The sequence below is a fragment of the Pristiophorus japonicus genome, chromosome 5, assembly GCF_044704955.1.
Source record: "Pristiophorus japonicus isolate sPriJap1 chromosome 5, sPriJap1.hap1, whole genome shotgun sequence".
NCBI lineage: Eukaryota > Metazoa > Chordata > Chondrichthyes > Pristiophoridae > Pristiophorus > Pristiophorus japonicus.
This window is the reverse complement of record NC_091981.1, coordinates 83408831-83425096: the sequence shown is the minus strand read 5'-3', so window position 1 is coordinate 83425096 and position 16266 is coordinate 83408831.

Sequence of the window (16266 nt, the reverse complement as noted above, 5' to 3'; positions counted from 1 at the left end):
TGTCCATCGTCATGCGTGCCTGGTCAATCATGATGGCCTTGCTCAAATCCAGCGTCCCCACCGCCAGTCGCTCAGGACAACGATGACTCCTCAGAAGAGCTCAATCACTCTGATGTTGCACCATCATAGGATTTATGGAGATCATGCACCAGTTCAGATACTCGCAATTCGGGGTGACAGTAGTTAGAGAGATAGTGGGTTTTCAACTGGTGACATTTCACAAGTGAGCAGGAGCATATGGTAGAGTCAGGGACAGCTTAAAGTAGATATCATTGAAAAATCGGAACTCGGCAAGTATTGTAAACAAGATAGTATCGTCGTTTGGCAGAGCTGCATATGGCAGTGCCTACCCAACTGCGTACGTGAAACCTGAGAAGCTCAAAGTCCGCCAACGGGAATGAATCTGATATCACTTTGTTGGCGTTGTGGGGGAAATCATCGGCATCATCAGTGTCGGTTTGAACAGTAGATTTGTAAAGGCTGTTCAAGAGTGGGGCATCACCAGCGCATGTGTCCGCAGGATCACCTCGTGATTGATGCCGATTACAAAGAAGTCCCGCAGCATGTCTGCCAATGCAGTTTCGAACTTACATGGTCCTGCTAGACATCTTAGGTCGGCAACGAATTCTGATACATTCTGGCCCTCAGAACGAACGTGCGTATAGAATCGATATCTTGGGAAGGGTAACTTTGAAGGTATGAGGCGTGAATTGGCTAGGATAGATTGGCGAATGATACTTAAGAGGTTGACAGTGGATGGGCAATGGCAGACATTGAGAGACCGCATGGATGAACTACAACAATTGTACATCCCTGTCTGGCGTAAAAATAAAAAAGGGAAAGTGGCTCAACTGTGGCTATCAAGGGAAATCAGGGATAGTATTAAAGCCAAGGAAGTGGCATACAAATTGGCCAGAAATAGCAGCGAACCCGGGGACTGGGAGAAATTTAGAACTCAGCAGAGGAGGACAAAGGGTTTGATTAGGGCAGGGAAAATAGAGTACGAGAGGAAGCTTGCATGGAACATTAAGACGGACTGCAAAAGCTTCCATAGATATGTAAAGAGAAAAAGGTTAGTAAAGACAAATGTAGGCCCCCTGTAGTCAGAATCAGGGGAAGTCATAACGGGGAACAAAGAAATGGCAGACCAATTGAACAAGTACTTTGGTTCGGTATTCACTAAGGAGGACACAAACAACCTTCCGGATATAAAAGGGGTCAGAGGGTCTAGTAAGAAGGAGGAAGTGAGGGAAATCCTTATTAGTCGGGAAATTGTGTTGGGGAAATTGATGGGATTGAAGGCCGATAAATCCCCAGGGCCTGATGGTCTGCATCCCAGAGTACTTAAGGAGGTGGCCTTGGAAATAGCGGATGCATTGACAGTCATTTTCCAACAGTCCATAGACTCTGGATCAGTTCCTATGGAGTGGAGGGTAGCCAATGTAACCTCACTTTTTAAAAAAGGAGGGAGAGAGAAAACAGGGAATTATAGACCGGTCAGCCTGACATCGGTAGTGGGTAAAATGATGGAATCAATTATTAAGAATGTCATAGCAGCGCATTTGGAAAGAGATGATATGATAGGTCCATGTCAGCATGGATTTGTGAAAGGGAAATCATGCTTGACAAATTTTCTGGAATTTTTTGAGGATGTTTCCAGTCGAGTGGACAAGGGAGAACCAGTTGATGTGGTGTATTTGGACTTCCAGAAGGCTTTCGACAAGGTCCCACCCAAGAGATTAATGTGCAAAGTTAAAGCACATGGTATTGGGGGTAGTGTGCTGACGTGGATTGAGAACTGGTTGGCAGACAGGAAGCAAAGAGTAGGAGTAAATGGGTACTTTTCAGAATGGCAGGCAGTGACTAGTGGGGTACCGCAAGGTTCTGTGCTGGGGCCCCAGCTGTTTACATTGTACATTCATGATTTAGACGAGGGGATTAAATGTAGTATCTCCAAATTTGCGGATGACACTAAGTTGGGTGGCAGTGTGAGCTGCGAGGAGGATGCTATGAGGCTGCAGAGTGACTTGGATAGGTTAGGTGAGTGGGCAAATGCAAGGCAGATGAAATATAATGTGGATAAATGTGAGGTTATCCACTTTGGTGGTAAAAACAGAGAGACAGACTATTATCTGAATGGTGACAGAATAGGAAAAGGGGAGGTGCAACGAGACCTGGGTGTCATGGTACATCAGTCATTGAAGGTTGGCATGCAGGTACAGGAGGCGGTTAAGAAAGCAAATGGCATGTTGGCCTTCATAGGGAGGGGATTTGAGTACAGCGGCAGGGAGGTGTTACTATAGTTGTACAGGGCCTTGGTGAGGCCACACCTGGAGTAATGTGTACAGTTTTGGTCTCCTAACTTGAGGAAGAACATTCTTGCTATTGAGGGAGTGCAGCGAAGGTTCACCAGACTGATTCCCGGGATGGCGGGACTGACATATCAAGAAAGACTGGATCAACTGGGCTTGTATTCACTGGAGTTCAGAAGAATGAGAGGAGACCTCATAGAAACGTTTAAAATTCTGATGGGTTCAGACAGGTTAGATGCAGGAAGAATGTTCCCAATGTTGTGGAAGTCCAGAACCAGGGGTCACAGTCTAAGGATAAGGGGTAAGCCATTTAGGACTGAGATGAGGAGAAACTTCGTCACGCAGAGTGGTGAACCTGTGGAATTCTCTACCACAGAAAGTTGTTGAGGCCAATTCACTAAATATATTCAAAAAGGAGTTAGATGAAGTCCTTACTACTATGGGGATCAAGGGGTATGGCGAGAAAGCAGGAATGGGGTACTGAAGTTGCATGTTCAGCCATGAACTCATTGAATGGCGGTGCAGGCTCGAAGGGCCGAATGGCCTACTCCTGCACCTATTTTCTATGTTTCTAAGATGATGCCTTCATCTAGTTTGAGATGGTCACGTACCAGAGCACACAATGTTTCATGGTTCTTGTCCGTTGGACTTAAGGGCGAGTGGCGATTCTTTATGAGTCCATAGATTTTCGGACCGCAGACTGTGAGGAGGACTGCCCAGCGCCGAACTGCGTCTGCCTCTTTCTCCATTTTGTTGGCCACGAAGTACTGGTTCAAAGGGTCTACAAAATCTGCCCAATTTTCTCCCTCCACGAATCGCTCCAGAATTCCAATTGTGCTCATTTTTGCATGAGAAGTTTCTTGTTACCTCATCGCCAAATGTTGTATATGCAATAACTCAATAGTCTGAATACTGTAAACTCCAAACAGGTACAAACCTGGCTCTACTTTTTAGGGCCCAAAGTGATTACATTACAAGATGGCTGGCCTTTTATACCTGGGCTACACACATGTGCGCACAGCCCAATGACCTCCGACAGTGGCGCCACCTGGTGGCTAGTAAACCCAAGCATACATGACACTTGGAGTCTCTCCACTGCTGTTCCTGACTCTACCTTATGCTCCTGCTCACTTGTGAAATGTCACCAGTTGAAAACCCACTATCTCTCTAACTCCTGCCACTGAATTGCGAGTATCTGAACTGGTGCATGATCTCCAGTAATCCTATGATGGTGCAACATCAGAGTGATTGAGCTCTTCTGAGGAGTCATTGTTTGCCTGGGCGACCTCGTCCACCACCTGATGGATGCGGGAAGCCCCTGTGTGAGATGAAAGTCATGAATGAGTAATGTGAATGTAAGAATGCTTTGAGTTATTATGCATATGATCATCTTTCAGTGGCTGTTGACATCAAGTCTTCATGACTGAGTGTTTTATGTCATGTGACTGTCTGATATTTAATTCTGTCACCAGGTAGCCAGTAGGTCCCCATCTCCCCTCCTTCTCTGCAACTGTTAATTGCAAGATCTGTGGAGGGCCATCTCCGATTCCCCTGAAACTTGGCAGTGAAAGCAGGGTGTGAACACAATGGCAATTGAGGGAGCTAATTAAAACTCATGGAAATCCTGCAATAAATACTGAGTACTCACAGCTGCTTTCTTACCTACTCGTGAGAAAGAATTTGTTCACAGTATTTTTGCTGAGAATTTAGGGCTCAATTTTCCCCAGTGATTTGCGCAGTTTTTTGGTGTGTGCCGCTTTTTTTGGCATAAGTTAAAAAATTAAAGTTTCCCCAAGGAATGTGCACCAGCATAACTCAGCTAGTTATGATTTTTTTAGGTTCGTTTTTTTTGCGTCATAAGGGACGTAACATGATGTCTGCACCAGTTTTTGTCAATTATGTAAGTTTGCCCCAAACAAATTTCTCCTAGGTTGGCATATGTGAAAAACCTTCTGGTGAGTTAAGAAAAACCAGTGCGCATTGAAAAGCGGCGCAGAAAGACGCCATTGTTTCTCAGCGAAGTTTTGGAGGGAGTCAAGAACACTTAAATATGCATAATAAAGATTATTTTTTTTACCTTATAACGCAGTAAATGGAAGTTTGATGGAATTCTGTAAGTTTTCATTTTTTTTCAAAAGACACGCCACCACCGAACGTCTGCAAACCAGGCTCGAGGGTCGGAGCGTAGGCCGACAGAATCGGTCCCGTGCCAGACACGGGTGCTCGGGGCTCAGCTGCAAAGGAAGCCCAGGGGGATGGGGAGGGGGGAGCTGTGGAAGGCATATGGAAGGCATCAGAAACCTGCACTGCCCATCAAATCAAGCCCGGATGGGTGGGGGGCTGTGGAAGGCATACGGAAGGCATCAGAAGCCTACACTATCCATCAAATCAAGCCCAGGTTGGTGGGGGGGTGGGGGGTGCTGTGGAAAGTATACGGATGGCATTCCCTTATCGGTTAAGAAACTGTCTGTCTATGTCTTAAATTTATTCAATAACCCAGCTTCCACAACTCTCTGAGGCAGTGAATTCCACAAATTTACAACCCTCTGTTTTAAATGGGTGGCCCTTTATTCTAAGATTATGTCCCCTAGTTCTAGTCTCCCATATCAGTGGAAACATCCTCTCTGCATCCACCTTGTCAAGCCCCCTCATAATCTTATATGTTTCGATAAGATCATCTCTCATTCTTCTGAATTCCAATGAGTAGATGACCGACCTACTCAACCTTTCCTCATAAGTCAACACCCTCAACTCCGGAATCAACTGAGTGAACCTTCTCTGAACAGCCTTCACGGTAAGTATATTCTTTCTCAAATATGGAAACCAAAACTGCACACAGTATTCTAGATGTGGCCTCACCTATACCCTGTATAACTGTAGCAAGACTTCCCTGCTTTTATACTCCATCCGCTTTGTAATAAAAGCCAAGATTCCATTGGTCTTCCTGATCATGCTGTACCTGCATACTAGCCTTTTGTATTTCATGCACCAGGACCCCCAGGTCCCACTGTACTGCAGCACTTTGCAATTTTTCTCCATTTAAATAATAACTTGCTCTTCAATTTTTTCTGCCAAAGTGCATGACCTCACACTTTCCAACATTATATTCCATCTGCCAAATTTTTGCCCACTTACTTAGCCTGTCTATGTCCTTTTGCAGGTTTTTTGTGTCCTCCTCATACATTGCTTTTCCTCCCATCTTTGTATCGTCAGCAAACTTGCCTATGTTACACTCGGTCCCTTCATCCAAGTCGTTAATATAGATTGTAAATAGTTGGGATCGTAGCACTGATCCCTGCAGCACCCCACTAGTTACTGATTGTCAAACCAGAGAATGAACCATTTATCCTGACTCTATGTTTTCTATTAGTTAGTCAAACCTCTAGCCATGCGAATATATTACCCCCAACCCCATGAAATTTTATATCTTGTGTAGTAACCTTTTATGTGGCACCTTGTCAAATGCCTTCTGGAAGTCCAGATATGCCATATCCATAGCTTTCGTTTTATCCACCTTGTTTGTTACATCCTCAAAGAATTTCAGCAAATTTGTCAAACATGGCTTCCCCTTCATAAATCCATGCTAACTCTGCCTGACTAAATTATGCTTTTCCAAATGTCCTGCTACTGCTTCTTTAATAATGGACTCCAACATTTTCCCAACCACAGATGTTAGGCTAACTGGTCTATAATTTCCTGCTTTTTGTCTGCCTCCTTTCTTAAATATGGGTGTTACATTTGCAGTTTTCCAATCTGCTGGGACCTCCCCAGAATCCAGGGAATTTTGGTAAATTACAACCAATGCATCCACTATCCTTGTCGTTACTTCTCAACACCCTAGGATGCAAGCCATCAGGTCCAGGGGATTTATCCGCCTTTAGTCCTATTATCTTACTGAATACTACCTCCTTGGTGATTGTGATTGTGTTAAGTTCTTCCCCCTCCATAGCCCCTTGATGAACCACTGTTGGGATATTTTTTAGTGTCCTCTAGCGTAAAGACTGATACAAAATATTTGTTCAGAGTTTTTGCCATCTCCATGTTCCCCATCACTAATTCCCTGGTCTCATCCTCTAAGGGACCATCATTTACTTTAGCCACTCTTTTCCTTTGTATATACCTATAGAAACTCTTGCTATATATTTTATATTTCGTGCTAGTTTACTTTCATAGTCTATCTTCCCTTTCTTAATCATTTTTTTAGTCATTCTTTGCTTGCTTTTAAAAGCTTCCCAATCTTCTGTCCTCCCACTAGTTTTGGCCACTTTGTATGCCCTTGTTTTTAATTCGATACCATCTTTTATTTCTTTAGTTAGCCACGGGTGACTATCTTTTCTTTTACACTGTTTCCTCTTCACTGGAATATATTTTTCTTGAGAGTTATGAAATATCTCCTGAAATATACACCATTGTTTATCAACTGTCCTACACTTTAATCTATTTTCCCAGTCCACTTTAGCCAACTGTGCCCTCATATCTTCATAGTCTCCTTTATTTAAGCTTAGTACACTGGTTTGAGATCCAACTTTCTCACCCTTCATTTGAATTTGAAATTCAATCATGCTATGATCACTCATTCCAAGGGAATCCTTTACGAGGAGATTGTTTATTGATCCTGTCTCATTACACAGGACTCGATCTAAAATAGCCTGCCCCCTGGTTGGTTCCGTTACATACTGCTCAAGGAACCCGTCCCTTATGCACTATGAACTCTTCCTCAAGGCTATGATGGTGCTACGGAGGAGACAATTGAATCAACATCATCGCATGAGGAACCTCATGGGTGATGGGCAGGAGGCCTTACCCACATTGGGTATATCGAGACAGGCGTTCGTACTTGCACCTCAGTGATGTAGACTGTGTCAGAAGGCTGTGTTTCCGCAATGAAGTTGTAACTTTAGTTGAGATCTGTGAGTTAGTAAAAGCAGACCTGCCACCTCAAAGCACTGCCTTGTCAGTTGAAGTGAAGGTTGTAGCTGCACTTTTATTCTATGCATCTGGATAGTTCCAAGCTACAACTGAGGATGTGTGCACCATTTCTTAACATGCAACACATGTCTGCATTCGGCAGGTAACTGTTGCATTATATGTCCGGGAGAATGGCTACATAAAGTTCCCCATGATCACCCAGGCAATGCATGACAGGGCTGTGGGCTTCTCCAGGATTGCTGGCTTCCCAAAGGTACAGGGCTGCATTGATTGTACCCACATCACCTTGGGAGCACCTTTGGAGGATTCTGAGATGTACAGGAACAGCAAAGGCTTCCACTCCATTAATGTGCAGCTCGTGTGTGACGACATGCATTGCATCATGTCAGCAGATGCAAGATACCCTGGGAGCACGCAGCATGTGCTCATCCTACGCGAGAGCGTTATATCTGCCATGCCTAAACATCTACACCTCTTTACCTCTTGTTCCTCCTTTAAGACACTTGTTAAAACCTACCTCTTTAAACAAGCTTTTAATCATCTGCCTTAATTTCTTCTGTGGCTTGGTATCAAATTTGTCTGTTTGTCTGTAACACTGTTGTGAAGCGCCTTGAGACGTTTTACTATGTTAAAGGCGCTATATAAATAAAAGTTAGTATTATTATTATTATGTTTCAGCTACTGGGAGACAAAGGGTATGGCTTCGCCACCTGGCTCATGATGCCCCTACACGTAACCCCGACGGAAGCTGACCGGGAATACAACATGTCGCACATTGCAACACGCAGCATAATAGAGAGGACCATTGGCATTTTGAAACAGTGTTTCCGATGCCTAGACCATTCTGGAGGCTACTTGCAATACTCCCCTAAGATTGTCGGTCAGTTCACTGCTGCGTGCTGCATAACTTAGCCATCATGAGGCAGCAGCAGCTGGTAGTAGAAGACACACTGGAGGTGAGAGTGGCTGATAATAATGATGAGGAACATGCAGATGATGAGGAGGAGGATGAGGACGAGGAAGCCATGCAACTACCTGAACCCGGAGCACGATGGCGGAGGAGGGTGGGCCATCATGCCCCTTTAACGATTGCTTGAGCCTTGTGCCAGCAGCTGATCCGTGAACACTTTGCTGCCTGAAGGCTCAGCGGCAACTATTCCACATGGACCATGTTTACTGTTTAGACCTGTTCCGTAATGTTGTGTTAACAAATGATGGAAATGATTCTTGTTTGCTTAAAAAAGTTGTGTTAATACTGGAACAAATAATGTAAATGATGCAGTTATAATTTAATATATATTTTATTCAAAAGTTTAACAAACATTTGTTTGTAATTAACTTAACTTTAATAAATATATTCTTATATCAAACTTTAAAGTTTTCACTTAATATCACTTACAAACTTTAAGATCACTGAAAAACTCTAAAATCACTTACAAACACTAAGATCACTTCAACATTTTAAGACCACTTGCTAACTTTTACTAACTTGTAAGTTTACATAACTTACAAACAACTTTTAAGTTGAGAACAGTTACAACAGTAATGACAATAATAATAACAACAACAACAGCAGCGAAGAAAGACTGCACCCATCTCTCTCCACCCTATTCTAAGACCGCCCGCTGCGTTTGGTCTTGGTGACTCTACCACCACTGCCCGCAGCGTTTCTCGGGTTGGTACCAAGCTTATACTTTCGAACATCTCGGGTAATGAGCACTTCTTGATTCGGGGGGGGCGCTGCAGCTGGTAATGTGGAAGGCCTGGCTTGAGCCTCTTCAGAGATTGGTCTGGGGATTGGAGTGGGAGTGACAATTGATTCTGTCAATGGGTGCGGAATCTGGGCGTGTTCCTTTATTGCAGCACCTAACTCCAACATTCCCTCCCTCATGTGCCTCGAAAGTGCCTCACCTACCTGTGACATGCCCTCCCTCATGTTGAGAAAATGTGTGCCAACTACCTGCAACATTCCCTCCCTCATGCTCACTGACAGCGCATCAGCTACCTGCGACATTCCCTCCCTCATGTGCACCGACATTGTTTCTGCTGACTGAGATATTCCTGGACAGCGTTCCCATTTCTCGTGAGAGTGTTGTTACTTTTCCCGACAGTCCCAATACCTCATCACCCACCCCACTGATGGTGTCCAGGAGTGATCGTGTAAGATCACTAATCTCCGCACTCATTGTCATCATGTGATTCACATCTGTTAGATCCTGCACCTCAGGAGAGCGCAGTCAAGATGTTCTTCTACTCCTCAGCCTGGATGTGGCTCGCAGTATCCCAGTGGGACATGCAGCCTCGGACGGTGAGGCCCTGGGTGTGCTTCGCTGCACCTCACTGGAACCCGCAGCCTCGGATAGTGGGGTCCTTGATGTGCCTCACTGCATCCCACTGGGACCCGCAGACTCGGACGGTGGGGCCCTGGATGTGCCTCGCTGCACTCTACTGGAATCCCCAGCCTCGGATAGTGGGAAAGCATGGAATGTCCCACCAATGCTCAAACCAGTACTCAGGGAAGGGGCTAGCACCTCAATGGGCAGCACATGCACTTCCTCTAAAGTAAGTACAACACTGGGGACTTCATCCATCCCCTCCCCCTCCCCCTCACCCCCATACTCTTGGTCTGGAAGGTGGGATTGGAAGATGTTCTTCTCTTCAGGCTCATCCTCGTCTGAATCTTTTTCTGCATCGTCAGGGTTGGCCTCAAGTTCTGCAAAATATAACAGAACACAGACAAATGGTTAGCAGCAGAGGGGGCAGGGTGGTATGAGTAGGCTCACACAGTGCAGGCAGCAGGCTGATTTGAAGGACCACAATAAATGATAGCACATTACATCAACCGAAGCGTAGCTGACGCAGACATTCCCATGAACCGAAGCATGGCTAGCCTGCGCAGTGCTTAACATTTATGAAAGCCAGACTGTGGAATTTGCAGGACTTACCCTCTCCCTCGAATGTGGGCCCAGCTTGTGCAGTGGTGGTTGCTTTTCTCCAGGCAGGACCCGTCAAAGCAGCGACCCTCTCTTCCATGGGTGTCAGCGGGTGCAATTCGCCGAGCCTCCTCCTGTTAGAGTTCTCTCTCTTTTGTTGTCGGCCATCTTCGTTTGCAAAGATGGAAATATAACTTTTTAGAGAGGGTGTCCGTCTGCTGGGTGGGACATATACAGATGGTCACATTTACAATTGCAATCCCAGTGAATAAATGAAAATATTACTTACACCAACTGCTTGACCAAGGTCCTGCCATTTCTTTTTGCACTGGCCTCCGGACCTCGGGGTGATCACCATTGCACAGTAATCTTCTGCAAGTTGCTTCCAGCGTTTCTTCATTTCTTTTGGTGGAACTTTTATGTGACCTCTGCTGGTGTCCAGCTCCTGCCATCTGTTCTCAATCACAGTAACTATAGCCTCCACTTCATCCTGTAAGAAATTCTTGGTCCTTGAGCCGCTTTGCATCTTGTATTGCAGTTCCGATTTTTCCAATGAGAATTAAAATTCTCACACACAACTGGCTCTTTCAACATGGCCAAATGCAGACCGGGAGCTGTACTGCACATGCGCGCTCATCGGAACTCTGTCAAAAACGTCCTTTCTTTTTTGCGCAAGCGTAGAAGGGGCAGCATCGTTTTTTCGGCGCAGACATTTGGCTCCACCTCCTCCCCACCCCCCACCCCCCATCCCCCGACGAGGCTACAGGACAGGCTGCATGGTGCCAATTAAAAAAAACAGAGCAGGGAAACTGGGCACATTTATTTTTGGAGCAGTTGTGGGTGTAACTCTGGCAATACGCCAAAAAATGGCTTTGGGCAAAATTGAGTGCTTGATTTCTACACTTTCGAGGTTTTCAGAATGACAGCAGGAAGGATGATGCCTTGACTGCCTTAGATTGGATCACGGACAAGGAGCAATATGACCAGCACCAGAAGCAGCCTGCTGTTCACAAACCTATAGCTGGACAACAGAGGGCAGAGGCAGAGAGGGGAGTGGCAAAGAGGGGAGCGGCAGAGGGGAGTGGCAGAGAAGGGAGCGCCAGAGAGGGGAGCGGCAGAGAGGGGAATGGCAGAGAGGGGAGTGGCAGAGAAGGGGTGCAGCAGGGAGAGGAGCAGCAGAGAGCAGCAGAGAGGGGAGTGGCAGAGAGGGGAGCAGCAGAGAGGGGAGCAGCAGAAAGGGGCAGCTCACAGGAGGCACTACCCACGGCACAGGGTATAATGGCAGAGGCTGAGTTTCCTTGATGTTTTAGAACAGCAGTGCTTCAGGAGGTTCAGGGTTTCGCATCAGGTGGTGGCAGACATCTGCACCTTCCTAGAAGAAGACTCAGGGTGGCTTGGCACAGGTGAAGAGCATCATCGACCGCACACATGTGCCAATTATAAGAACATAAGAATTAGGAGCAGGAGTAGGCCATTCGGACCCTCGAGAGTGCTTCGACATTCAATAAGATCATGGCTGATCTTCTTCCTCAACTCCACTTTCCAGCACTATCCACATATCCCTTGATATTCAAAAATCCATCTCTGTTTTGAAAGACTGCTCGAACACTGAGCCTCTACAGCCCTCTGGGGTAGAGAATTTCAAAGATTCACCATCCTCTGAATTTAGACGTTTCTCCTCATCTCCGTCCTAAATGGCTGACCCCTTATTCTGAGACTGTGACCCCTGGTTCTCGACTCCCCAGCCAGAGGAAACATTCTCCCTGCTTCTACCCTGTCTAGCCCTGTAAGAATTTTGCATGTTTCAATGAGATTACCTCTCATTCTTCTAAACTCTAGAGAATATAGGTCTAGTCTACTCAATCTCTCCTCATAGGATAATCTTCCCATCCTAGGAATCAGCCTGGTGAACCTTAGTTGCACTCCCTCTATGGCAAGTCCGGGCATCCCCAGATCCCATTGGCTTCGGGTGGGTGTCCTTGCCGCCTGCAATTTAAAATTGCAGTTGGACAGATTGGGGCGGGAAAGTACTGGATAAGTATGTTGCTCCAGTTTAACTGCCTCCATCCAGCAGCCACCGCGCCCCCGCCCCCCACCCCCCCCCCCCCAGCACTCCACTCTCCAGCCGGGTTTTTAAGCTAGCGGGGTTTAAAATCTAGGCCCAAGGACTTGTGGCAGTGGCAGATTCCAGGTGGTACAGGAATGGCAGTCCATTATACACCCAGTCCAAATTTCCAGTAAAATTATGCAGAGTCTATAACGGGTGGTCGATCTGCTACCGGACATTTTCTGTCACTGTTGCAAGTTAAATCAGCCCCATAGGACTGGATTTTATTGTGCAGACATGCTGGAAGTGAAGTGTGTATACAACTGGGGGGCGGGGGGTAGTGTGAGTTCCGGTAGCACGTGGGAAACCTGAAAATATGCTAAGTGCCTTTTTAACTCCAACACCACATTATCATTTCCCTTCTGGGTTCCCGTTTAATTAGCGGTAACTGCTATGATTTGGACCCGCATGATGCAATCATAACTCCAGTATTTAAAGGGATACTCGAAACATGCAAGTTGAAGGAGTTGGAGTTGGCTGTCAGAGAACTGGAAGTGTTGCAATGTCGTCAAGATGGGCAAATGCTCCCTGGATCTGCTGCTGGGGACTGCGAGGAACTGGAGGGAAATACTCATCCCGAGCAACAGGAGGAAGAAGCATGCTACTGAGACAAAGAAGGCGAGGTTGGAGCTTGCCGAGGAGATCAGCAGCAGTGTGGGACCACGCTCCTAGATTGAATGCAGAAAATGGTTTAATTATCTAACCAGGGCAGGAAAGGTGAGAGAAACAGCACATTCACCTACATCCTTATGTGCACATCACCCCACTCCCTCACTCTACCTTCTCAAGCCTACACCGTCACATCACTCCTCACACACACTTACCTTGCAGGTGCACCCACCCATCTTTCTCTTTGTATCTACTTCCTCACATCCCCATTTATCCAGCCACATGCCCACTCACCATCATGCTAATGCAATGTCTCCCTCATTGTCCTGGGAATTATAGACCAGTTAGCCTAATATCTGTTGTCGGGAAATTGTTAGAGTCTATAATTAAAGATAGGGTGACTGAGCACCTTGAAAATTTTCAATTGATCAGTAGAGCCAGCATGGATTTGTGAAAGGCAGGTCATGCCTGACAAACATGAGTGAAGTTTTTGAGGAGGTGACTAAAGTAATGGATAGGGGAATGTCTATGGATATTATTTGTATGGCATTTGATAAAGTCCATATAAGAGACTGCAGGTAGAAGCCCATGGAATTGAGGGTATATTGTTGACCTGGTTAGGGAATTGGCAGAGCGGCAGGAGACAGGGAATACTCACATTGGCAGGATGTAACTAGTGGTGTCCACAAAGATTTATGTTGGGTGCTGGGGCCTCAACTATTCACAGTATTTATTAATGACTTAGATGATGACACAGAAATATATCCAAATATGCCGAAGACACAAAGATAGGTGTTATTGTAGGCAGTGTAAATTAAAGCATAAAATTACAAAGGGATTGGCTAACTAACAAAACAGAGAGTCAGGATAAATGGTTCATTCTCTGGTTGGCAATCAGTGGGGTGCCGCAGGGATCAGTGCTGGGACCCGAACTATTTACAATCTATATTAACGACTTGGAAGAAGGGACTGAGTGTAACGTAGCCAAGTTTGCTGATGATACAAAGATGGGAGGAAAAGCAATGTGTGAGGAGGACATAAAAAATCTGCAAAAGGATATAAACAGGCTAAGTGAGTAGGCAAAAATTTGGCAGATGTAGTATAATATTGGAAAGTGTGAGGTCATGCACTTTGGCAGAAAAAAAATCAAAAAACAAGTTATTATTTAAATGGAGAAAGATTGCAAAGTGCTGCAGTACAGCGGGACCTGAGGGTACTTGTGCATGAAACACAAAAGGATAATATGCAGGTACAGCAAGTGATCAGAAAGGCCAATGGAATCTTGGAATCTTGGCCTTTATTGCAAAGGGGATGGAGTATAAAAGCAGGAAAGTCTTGCTACAGCTATACAGGGTATGATGAGGCCACACCTGGAATACTGCATGCAGTTTTTGTTTCCATATTTACGAAAGGATATACTTGCTTTGGAAGCAGTTCAGAGAAGGTTCACTCGGTTGATTCCGGAGATGAGGGGGTTGACTTATGAGGAAAGGTTGAGTAGGTTGGGCCTCTACTCACTGGAATTCAGAAGATTGAAAGGTGATCTTATCGAAACGTATAAGATTATGAAGGGGCTTGATAAGGAGGATGTTTCCACTGATAGGGGAGACGAGAACTAGAGGGCATAATCTTGGAATAAAGGGCCGCCCATTTAAAACTGAAATGAGGAGAAATTTCTTCTCCCAGAGGGTTGTAAATCTGTGGAATTCGCTGCCTCAGAGAGCTGTGGAAGCTGGGACATTGAATAAATTTAAGACAGAAATAGACAGTTTCTGAAACGATAAGGGAATAGCGGGTTATGGGGAGCGGACAGAGAAGTGGACCTGATTCCATAATCGGATCAGCCATGATCGTATGAAATGGCAGAGCAGGCTCGAGGGGCCACATGGCCTACACCGGCTCCTATTTCTTATGTTCTTACGTTTATCATCATCATCATAGGCAGTCCCTCGAAATCGAGGAAGACTTGCTTCCACTCTAAAAGTGAGTTCTTAGGTGACTGAACAGTCCAATACTGGAATTACAGTCTCTGTCACAGGTGGGACAGACAGTCATTGAAGGAAAAGGTGGGTTGGTGCCTGGGTTGCCACACGCTCCTTCCGCTGTCGACTTGCTCTTGGTGAAGAGACTCGGGATGTTCAGCACCTTCCCAGATGCTTTTCCTCCACTTTGAGCGGTCTTGGGCCAAGGATTCCCAGGTGTCGGTGGAGATGTTAAATTTTTTCAAGGAGGCTTTGAGGGTGTCCTTGAAGCATTTCCTTTGCCCACCTGGAGCTCGCTTGCTGTGTCGAAGCTCTGAGTAGAGCACTTGTTTTGGGAATCTTGTGTCAGGCATGTGGGCGATGAGGCCCGTCCAGCGGAGCTGATCAAGCATGGTCAGTGCTTCGATGCTTGGGATATTGGCCTGAGCGAGGACACTGACGTTGGTGCGCCTATCCTGCCAATGGATTTGCAGGATCTTGCGGAGGCTGTGTTGGTGGTACTTCTCCAGTGTTTTGAGGTGCCTGCTGTACATAGTCCATGTCTCTGAGCCATATAGGAGGGCGAGTATCACCACTGCTCTGCAGACCATGAGCTTGGTGCTGGGTTTGAGGTCCTGGTCTTCAAACACTCTCTTCCTCAGGCGACTGAAGGCTGCACTGGCACACTGAAGGCGATGTTGGACCACATCGTCGATGTCTGCCCTTGTTAATAGTAGGCTCCTGAGGTATGGAAAATGTTGTCAAAGGCCTCATCGTGGATTTTGATAACCGGGGGTAGTGCTGTGTGGTGGGAGCAGGTTGGTAAAGGACCTTTGTCTTATGGATGTTTAGTGTAAGGCCTATGCTCTCATACGCCTTGGGGAAGTTGTTGACAATGACTTGGAGTTCGACCTCCGAGTGTGCGCTGATGCAAGTGTCGTCTGCCTACTGTAGTTCAATGACAGAGAATAGGATGACCTTGGATCTGGCCAGGAGGTGGCGGAGGTTGAACAGATCCCATCTGTTCTATAATTTAGCTCCGCTCTGGCGGGGAGCTTGTTAAGGCTGATATATAGCATTCAGCAAGGAAGATCAAAAAAAGCGTTTATGCGATGACGCAGCCCTGCTTGACCCCGGTCTGGATGTGGATTGGGTCTGTGGTGGGTTTGTCTTGTACATGGCTTTCTTTGACCTCAAATAGCCCTTTGACACTGTCAACCATGAGGGATTATGGAGCGTCCTCCTCCGTTTCAGCTGCCCTCAAAAGTTTGTCACCATCCTCTGTCTGCACTACAATTACATGCAAGCCGTGATCATGACCAATGGATCCACCACAGACACAATCCACGTCCTACGCAGTGCTGCTCCAGTGGCTGCAGTATGGCTGGTGGAAGGCTTCTGACTTTCAATGAAAG